A 9,020-nucleotide genomic window follows, 5' to 3' on the forward strand; every position below is an offset into this window, starting at 1 on the left:
AGCTACTCTGGGAATGACCTCCAACACCTGGTGGTCGTAGGCTTCAAAAATATTCAAGTGACCAAAAACACCTATATATGACCTCTTCTGGCTCTGAAACCTACTCCAATAAGTTTAAAACATTCAAATCTATCAGAAATGACTATTTTTTTACTCAATTTGGTTAGCAACTGCTCTGGGAATGGACTCCAACACCTGGTGGCCTTGGGCTTCAAAAATCTTCAAGTGAACAAAAACATCTGTAGATGGCCTCTTCTGCCTCTGCAACCTACTCCAATGAGTTTAAAGCATGCCAATTAGCCAAAAATGACTATTCATTTTTGAAATTTGGTTGAGAATGGAGTAATTTATGGCTCAAACAGTTTTTCCGAGAAAACCTCCTCTAAATCTGGAGAACTGCGAGTTAACTTTGCCAAGTTTGGTGGCAGTTCCAGATTTAGTGGCTCCGCCATAAATTCCACCAACTTAATTAAGGATTAATTAAATGATAAACTGATTAGTGACACACTAATCTCGCTTAATAGTTGGCCCCTAGCTCCTGGTTCAGGCGCTTGGTCACATGGGGTGGGGGTTGGCCCCGAGGGGCTTTCTTTTACCAAATTTGCAGAAGCTCTAACTTTTGCATACAATGTTGGTTTTTTGAACCATTTGCGGCGTTGGAAAGCTAGAGACAAAATCTATCCATTAATTCAAGTCTGAAGCAATTATGAGCATTTTCATTGTTTTAGCTAAAATATTGATCCTTGATCTATATATATATGTGTGTGGGTGTGTGTGTGTGTTCCTTTACTTAATGTGAATCAATTGGTTTTTCTTAAATCAACTATTTTTCTTGTGCTTGATTTATTCTTTAGTATTTATTTATTTATTTTATTTTTATTTTTATTTCATTTTATTTATTTTAATTATTATTTTTTATAGATTCTTATTAGTTAATTGCTTAGTCTTAAGCAACATTTATCCCTTTGATTCCTTATTGTTTAATTTTGACCAAATTTTTGTTTGACCTAGAATATATCATTCTAAAATTTTCCTTATTAGTTGGTTCTCTTTCTTTCCATTTTAATTTTATTTATTTATTTTTATTCATTTTTAAATAGATCATTCTGAAATATTCTTTTTTAATAAATAATAGTTACTTATTCAAAAGTAATCGTTGCATTGTCCACAGGGCCTTGGATAGACGATGATTGGGTGGTCTGTTAAGACACTCCTTGATGTGAAGTCATTGGCTCAATTCCCCACCCTGATCGAGGTGATATATTGGACATGATAAAGATGTAGTCATGTCAAGCTTACAAAAAAAAAATCGTTACATTCTAACTATTATAATTAATTGTCTCGACATAGTGCTCTCTTTATTTAATCTGATGCCAAGATCTGATTCTCCATCTTGTCCTCACGATGAACTACACTAGATGGTTTGAAACACATCAACAAAACACTTCTGATGTGATCTTTACCAAAAGATTTCTCATTATTCATGATATGGATCACATAAGTTTGAATTCGGATATAAAACATGTTATTTATAAAGATATTTTTTCTATTGTGTTCTTTTATTTCAAATTAAGAATTTTTTAAGTAATTTTTATTTTTAATTATTATTAAAAAAATATAATCAATCAACAAAAAACCACTCATTTTTTTATTATTATTTAATGGATAAAAATTCACTACCACAAAAGAACTTCAGATAATTACTACAAATAAGGATAACTATTTTATCGAATCCTTGAAAAGCATACTTCATATTGCATAAGTCCATATTTTTGTAAACACATATACATATAACCATGAATAAAAGAACTCTCAGATGGGGTGTCAGTGCATGTGAGAATATGGTGGGGCATGTTGTTGCCATTTCACCTAGCCACATGACTAGGCAACATGGCAACACACCCCTTTAATAGTTTGAATACGAATTGCAATTGAGGCTCGGGATGTTTCCATGTTATTATTTGAAACTCAAAATATCTTATGCCACCCCTTCACTTTCACTCTCTGAAGAGTCCACTGACCTTGAAGTGGATCCTCTCACATGCTCACCTACCTTGGTTTATACGTCTGGTAGATTGCAAAAACCATTAATGAGGGATTTAATTTTGAATTTTATGGTTACCACCCACATCACATTCGATAGCAAAATTAGACAATGTGTTATCTAGGAAGACAAGACGTTTCACATGGTTAAATTAGGGACTATGAAAATTCACCAACATTTCTCATGGAGGGGCTAGGTCCTTGGTAATAGGCTTGAAATTTCCCAATCCTAGAGCCACGCATAGGAAAGTCTACTCCTCTTTTGGAAATACAGATCTCTAGCTTTCTCAACATTCTTAGAGGACTTCTCATAAGGCAATGCCAACTCACTTAAAAGCCCTATTCTACTACTCTGAAATATTCTATTCTTGGATTTGAACCACAATTCACATCAACCACTAAGCTTCATCTTTGGGTAGAATTGGGTCCATCTTTCCTAACTTGGCATTGGGGCTCTGATGTTGTGGCTAGCTATCTCTCCAGCAGGCTGGCCATTCCATGTCACAGGTTAATCCTCCTCTCTCTCTGTTTATATCTTGTTGCTTGGCTTTCTTGTGGTTCGGTTTCAACCTTCACCATTGTCGAGTTTTTGCGTTATGTTTCTTTCTCATTAGTTTAATTTCCTTTACAACTTTGTTGGCTCCTCATGCTCTCATAACACTCAAACCACTGGGGAGTTCCCTCTCTCTAGTCTCTTCCATTCTTGGTAACTTCACATCTTGGCAAGCCCTCTCATGAACCTGGCCCTCTTCCTTTGACATATTAGGTAAACTTGAATCAATGAAGTAGTTAAGGTAGTTAGGTTAATAGTTGTAATTTCAGGCACTTGGTATTGGTGGCATGTGATATTGAGCCACGGTATTACATGTGACAAATCCTTTAAAAGGCTTGAGCATTCTCCATTGTAATGTGTTAGAGTTGAGCAGTGAAGCCTCACATGGTCGGGGCCAAGATGTTAGGCAGCTTGGTTGTTTTTAAGTCAAGGATAATAATAGATCTACATATTATACCCTAGGAATATGAACCCTTAGATTAATAAACTCAAAGGGATTGATATTATAAATCCAAGGGAATAATAAACCCAAGGGATTAATTATAAAAACTCAATGGATTATAAACCCAAGGGAATAATATTGAACATAATGGATTAATATTATAAACCCAAGGTATTTAAGGTAACATTGCAACAATAATCGCCCCACCATCCATGCTTTTACAACAGTTATTGATTGAGTAGTCGGTGCAACCATGTTATGTCTGAGCGTGCCAGGCTCCTGGAAAGCCTTTTGGGCCCAAGTGATTGGGTCTGGGCTGAGCATAGCACCTACCGAAAACCAACCAACTGTTGAACAAGGAAAGGAAGAAATGGAAAGATTACTAACTTTGAGATCTACCTTTCAACCTTCTTAGAACAACTATCTCATAATAAATTAAATAAACATTTAAATTTATTTATTTATTCATTCATTTCAAAATATCACAGACTATGATTAAAATATTAAAATTAAAATCAAATTAAATAAAAATAAATATTAACATTAAATACTATTAAAATTACTGTTAATTAAAAATTAATTAATTAATTTAATCATTTAAATTAATGTAATTTATTTATTTATTTATTTTAGTTAAATAATTAATTAATATGACATTAATTAAAATTAAATTAATTTTAAATTAATATTAAATAAGTGCAATATAAATATTAAATAATATTTATTTGATATTAATAATATTATTTGTTGGTTTTCCCCGGATTTCCAGGGTAAATCACGGTTTATGTGTGTTGCTATTTAATGTGTGATTTTTCTCATTATTCCTTTGATATTGTTCTAAATAATAACAAGTGGTATCAAAGCCATGAGGCGATTCTGGCAAAACAAGAAGAGAGAGACAATTATATCAAGGAGTGAAGAAGACTGGCCTCAAAGATTGAGCATGTGAGGCATAGCAGCAATAATGAAACCATTGCGCATCTGAGAGATCGTGATAGTGTCCATGGCCATTAAACAAAGATAAATAAAAAATTTGCATTAGAAAGTCACTCCTAGTCTGCCCAAATGAAATTGAACATGTGGTGGTTAGTGAAATAATGGATATTGAGCTTTGCCCTAGCTATAGGTATGGAAGTTAATCTCTCCAAATCAAAAATCTTTTTCTTAAATACTAACATTGCAATTCAAAGGAATATCTCCAGAATTCTGGGCTTTTAAAGGGATTCCCTCCCTTCAAAGTATTTGGGAATTCCACTTACAGCTAGACCATTGCAGAAAAGTATTTGGGAACTGGTGATCAACAAGATGCAAGACAAAGTCAAAAAATGGACTTTCAAATCATTAAACCCAGCTGGTAGGTTGATTCTGACAAAGGCCATTCAACAATCTATCCATGTTTTCTTTTTATCAGCCCTCCCAGCTCCAAAAGGGGTCTTACAACAATTCAGGAATATATAGAGAGACTTCTTTTAGGGCAAGGAGGAAACAAGGAAGAAATGGGCCCTTGTTTCTTGGGATAAAATCTGTAAACCCAAAAGTCACGGAGGTCTAGGCTTGGATGATCAGGAGATTCTAAGTAACGTTTTAGGAGCCAAGCTCTGGTGGAGATGGGTTAAAGAACCAGAGGCTCAATGGGCTAAGACCTGGAAAGAAAAATATGCAAGCTCCTGGCAAACAAGTGATCTTATAAGAATGTCTGGAAACATAAAAGGCTCTTACATCTGGAATAAAGCCTGGGAAAACAGAAGCCTAGTACAAAACAATAGTTTCTGGGAAATTAGAGCAGGAGATCTAGCTCTCTTCTGGGAAGACAAATGGCAACAAGAACCAACGCTGATAAGAGAGGATTTTATGAGCCTCAAGCAAGAAACAGACTCCCAAGGATTAATCAAAGTTAAAGATTTTTGGAATCCTCCTCATGACTCCAGAAAGTGGAGAAACTGGAGAAGCATAGACTGCAGAGAGGATAGCCACATAAAGATAAGAGCAGAGGAACTCATGAGCATGTTAAAACAAAGGAAGATCTTGGTAACAAATGGGCAGGATCAGTTAAGATGGGGCCTCAATAAAGAAGGTACCTTTAATATTAAGGAAGAAAAAAGAATTATCCTGAACCTAGATCCCTGTGTTTTGGCGAAATCCTGGAAAAAACTTTGGAGCCACCAAGGGTGGATGAAAATTAAGCTTTTCATGTGGTTAGTTCATCACAAGAAAATCTTAACTTGGGACAATATGCAGAAAAGGGGTGTTATTGGGCCTTCGAGATGTCGGTTATGTGAAGCTCAAGAGGACAAAATGGAGCAAATTCTCAATAGCTTCACCTACACCACTTGGCTGTGGGATTCTTTTGACACCATTTTTCAACAGACAGATAGAGATAAGGGAAGTATCATTAATACCCTGAACAAGTGGAGAAAAAACTTTTCAGAGAATGAGATCCTTAATTTGGCCTGGACCTTTACGCCAAGCTTCATTATCTGGAATGTTTGGAAAGAAAGGAATAAAAGAATTTTCAAGGAAGAAAAAACTACTCCTCTTCGCCTAATGGATTTGATCTTGAAACAGATTAAGGAGACAGTTTCCACCATTGTTCGCAATTATCCCAAGAATCCTCCCACAAAGAATGAATTGAGAACTCTCAGGCATCTGGGAATGCAAGAGATCATTCACCATGGACTAAGCAGAAAGGAAAGAGATTTGGAAATGGAAAAGGAGTTCTGGCATCCTCCACCGAAAGGTTATCTGAAATGCAATATTGATGGTGCTTCAAAAAGCAACCCTGGAATAGCAGGTTATGGAGGGGTGTTAAGAGATGAAGAAGGAAATATAATCTTTATATTCCACTGCCATTTAGGCACAACCACCAACAATATGGCTGAATTAATGGCATTGGAACAATGTCTAGAGATTCTAAAACTAAATCACAGCTCTAATGTCATTATCGAAGCAGACTCAGAGATCTCTATAAACGCGGTTAAGAGAATCAGTTGTGGAACAGCACCGGAGAGGGTCTCAAAACACTGGAGACTAATACAAGTGTACCAAAGAATTCAAAAACATCTCCTGAGTCTTCGAACTATTAGCTTCAATCATGTTCGTTGAAAAGCCAATAAACTAGCGGATATACTGGCCAACCAAGGAGTGATTAATTCAGAATGCAGGATTGAGATGAAGTGGCAGGAAATGCCTCAGAGCAGATTAAAAGCTCTCTGTAATGAACAAGCGGCAGAGGACAGAGAAATTTTTGGACATTTGGCCAAAGGGAAAGGCACGGAATGAAGCTTTCTAAGCAAGCTCAAACACAGTACTTTGGTTGGTACCTTGAAGAAGGGAAAACTCAGAGCGGTTACATAAGCCTTTGGTGTAAGTTAATCAGTCTCCTTTTTACTTCGAATTACAACACAGGGTTTAATTTACAGCCAGCGGATGTATCCAATGCGAGTTCCGAAGCATGATTTCGCAGGAAGGGTGGTTGGAACTTTCCAGTGGTGAATATTCTCCCGTATTCCTCTTACGGAACAGATAACCAGGCATTAAGCGATTTCCAGGCGATCGTTGGGCTTTTGAATGGTAAGTGGTATGGGAATTTTGAGAGCGATTCCACTAGGCTCTCAACACGTGGCAAGGGTATGGTAAGGAATACCACCCTCCATCGCGCTTTAATGTTCGAGCATCTTGGCTATGTGATTTTTCCCTGAACTGTTCAATTTTGTAAAAGGAATTAACAGTCATATTTGGCGGTGTTATTTTGTGGGGTCGCTTGTCCTATCAGGCTATTCGAAATAGTGATGTGAGGGTTAGTGAAGTTTGACTTTGGGTTAAAAAATCATAATGGTTAACCGAAGGTACTATTTGAGAGGTTAGCTTAACTTTTTGTAGAATGGAGGGTCATATCTATGGCAGAATGCCCTTGATATTTCCGGAGTCCATGTTGAAGTCAGGTTTTTTGTATATGTTGTAACATTACTTTTGGTTTATTGGAATAGAAGGATCGTCTCTTGCTTCAGCGAAAAAAAAGAAATAATGGATATTGAGAAATATGGACATGGGATAACGTTGGAGCCATGATGAGGATGTTTGAAGTCAAAGTTTGATAAAAGTGAATGACTATTAGAGAGGATGAAAGCAACAATAATATATATATATATTAGAGTCAAAAATTTTGCATGTAAGTGGGCATACTATTGTAAGACCTGGTAAGGCATGCATACCCTTGGGAGATTGTTAGAAAAGTATAGCATTAGACTTAGGTGATAGGGGGCATGCCATATTAACATACACCCTATGTATAAACTTTGAGGGGGGTAAGCGCTAGAGTGAGCAGTGTTGTCTCACTTGAACGATTTGGATGGATTTGGTCAAAGGAAACCCCAAGTCAAGGTTTAAGGTGGGGATTATTACATAAACTTGACTCAATGAAGGAGTTAAAGTAGTTAGGTTAATAATTGTAGTTTCAGGCACTTGGTATGGGTGGTGTATGGTATTGAGTCCATGGTATTCCTTGTGACGAAGCCTTTAAAAGGCTTGGGGATTCTCCATAGTAATTTTTCAAAGTTGAGCGGTGAAGGCTCACCTGGATGGGGCCAAGATGTTGGCTGGATTGGTTGTGTTTAAGTAAAGGATAATAATATATCTATTATTTGTTGGCTTTTTCCTGATTGGGTATTTCTAAGGTAAATCGTGGTTTATGTGTCGTGTTATTTAATGTGTGATTATCCTTATTATTCCTTTGATATTGTTATGAATACTAACAGGATAATGCTTTGGGGAATTTCTTATGTTGACACTTGACCTTTCATCCACCCTTGTCTCATCTCTGAAACCTCTCCCCTCACCCATCAAAATAGTATACCCTCTCGTGTAGCCAGAATGCGCCATTAGAGAGATTTTGTTCGTTGGGGGCTATTGTATTACCAGAAGCCTAGCAATTGGGGAAGCCATGGGGAAGCACACATGCTCAACTCAAAGTTGAGGACTCGACTACATGTTTTTGAAATCTCACCCCACCTCCTATTTAGGAAGAACTCTCACAGGTCGAGCGAGAAATAGTTAATCTGCGGTGTCTTCTCTTGGACACGAAGGTATTGGCAGATATGGTTTATTAGGTGCTCAATGCAGGTCATCACACACATGGACAATATAATCAATATGTGTACATTATGGACCTCTATTGGCACATGAAATATTTATTGGGAAAAGTCGTATTAGATAGGCACGAAAACTAGGAGGACCTCCTCCTTTCCATGGAACATCTACATTACCAAGCAACAATAAGAGGCCAATTCAAGTTGCAACAACAAATATAGATCCCTTCTCTTATCTGATTTCCTCTTTCTATGGTTCTAGTTTATGAATTACTAATTACTTTATATTTTTCTCAAGACCTTGAAGTGCTAATTTTCAACATCTGTATTTTATATTTTGACACTCTAAGTGGTATTTTGTCTTTTACCTCCTTAAAAAAATACATATGTGAATATTATCACGCTTCCTTCATAATCAACCTATTTAAAATGTTTAACATTATAATACATCTTATTTGAAAAACAACACAAATATTTAATTTTAAAAACAACAATAAATATAATAACTACATTTCACTTTCACCAATTCAACTAACCACTATTAATTAAATTTATATTATTTTCCAAAAAAAAAAACCTTTTAAATAAATTACTACTCTTTAAATTTAAAACACAAAACCAACTAAATTATCATAAATGATTTACTCGCATTAACAATAATGTCACGTGAAACGTATGTCTCACAAAGTCCTTACAACAAATCGTGTAAAACGTGATTTCACAAAGTTTACATTGGAATATTTTATTTTATTTTATTTATTATTAATTTAACTTATTTTTATTGGTTAAAGTTTTATTGCCTTGGCATTATCGCAATTAATAATAATTGTTCCTGGCACTAGTCAACGTATTAGCCATAATAGTACTGAAATCTACGTATAGTGGATGCATTATATAT

This window comes from Pinus tabuliformis, chromosome 4_2 (assembly GCF_031772625.1).
Source record: "Pinus tabuliformis cultivar Carrire ecotype Pingquan chromosome 4_2, CPIR1, whole genome shotgun sequence".
NCBI lineage: Eukaryota > Viridiplantae > Streptophyta > Pinopsida > Pinales > Pinaceae > Pinus > Pinus tabuliformis.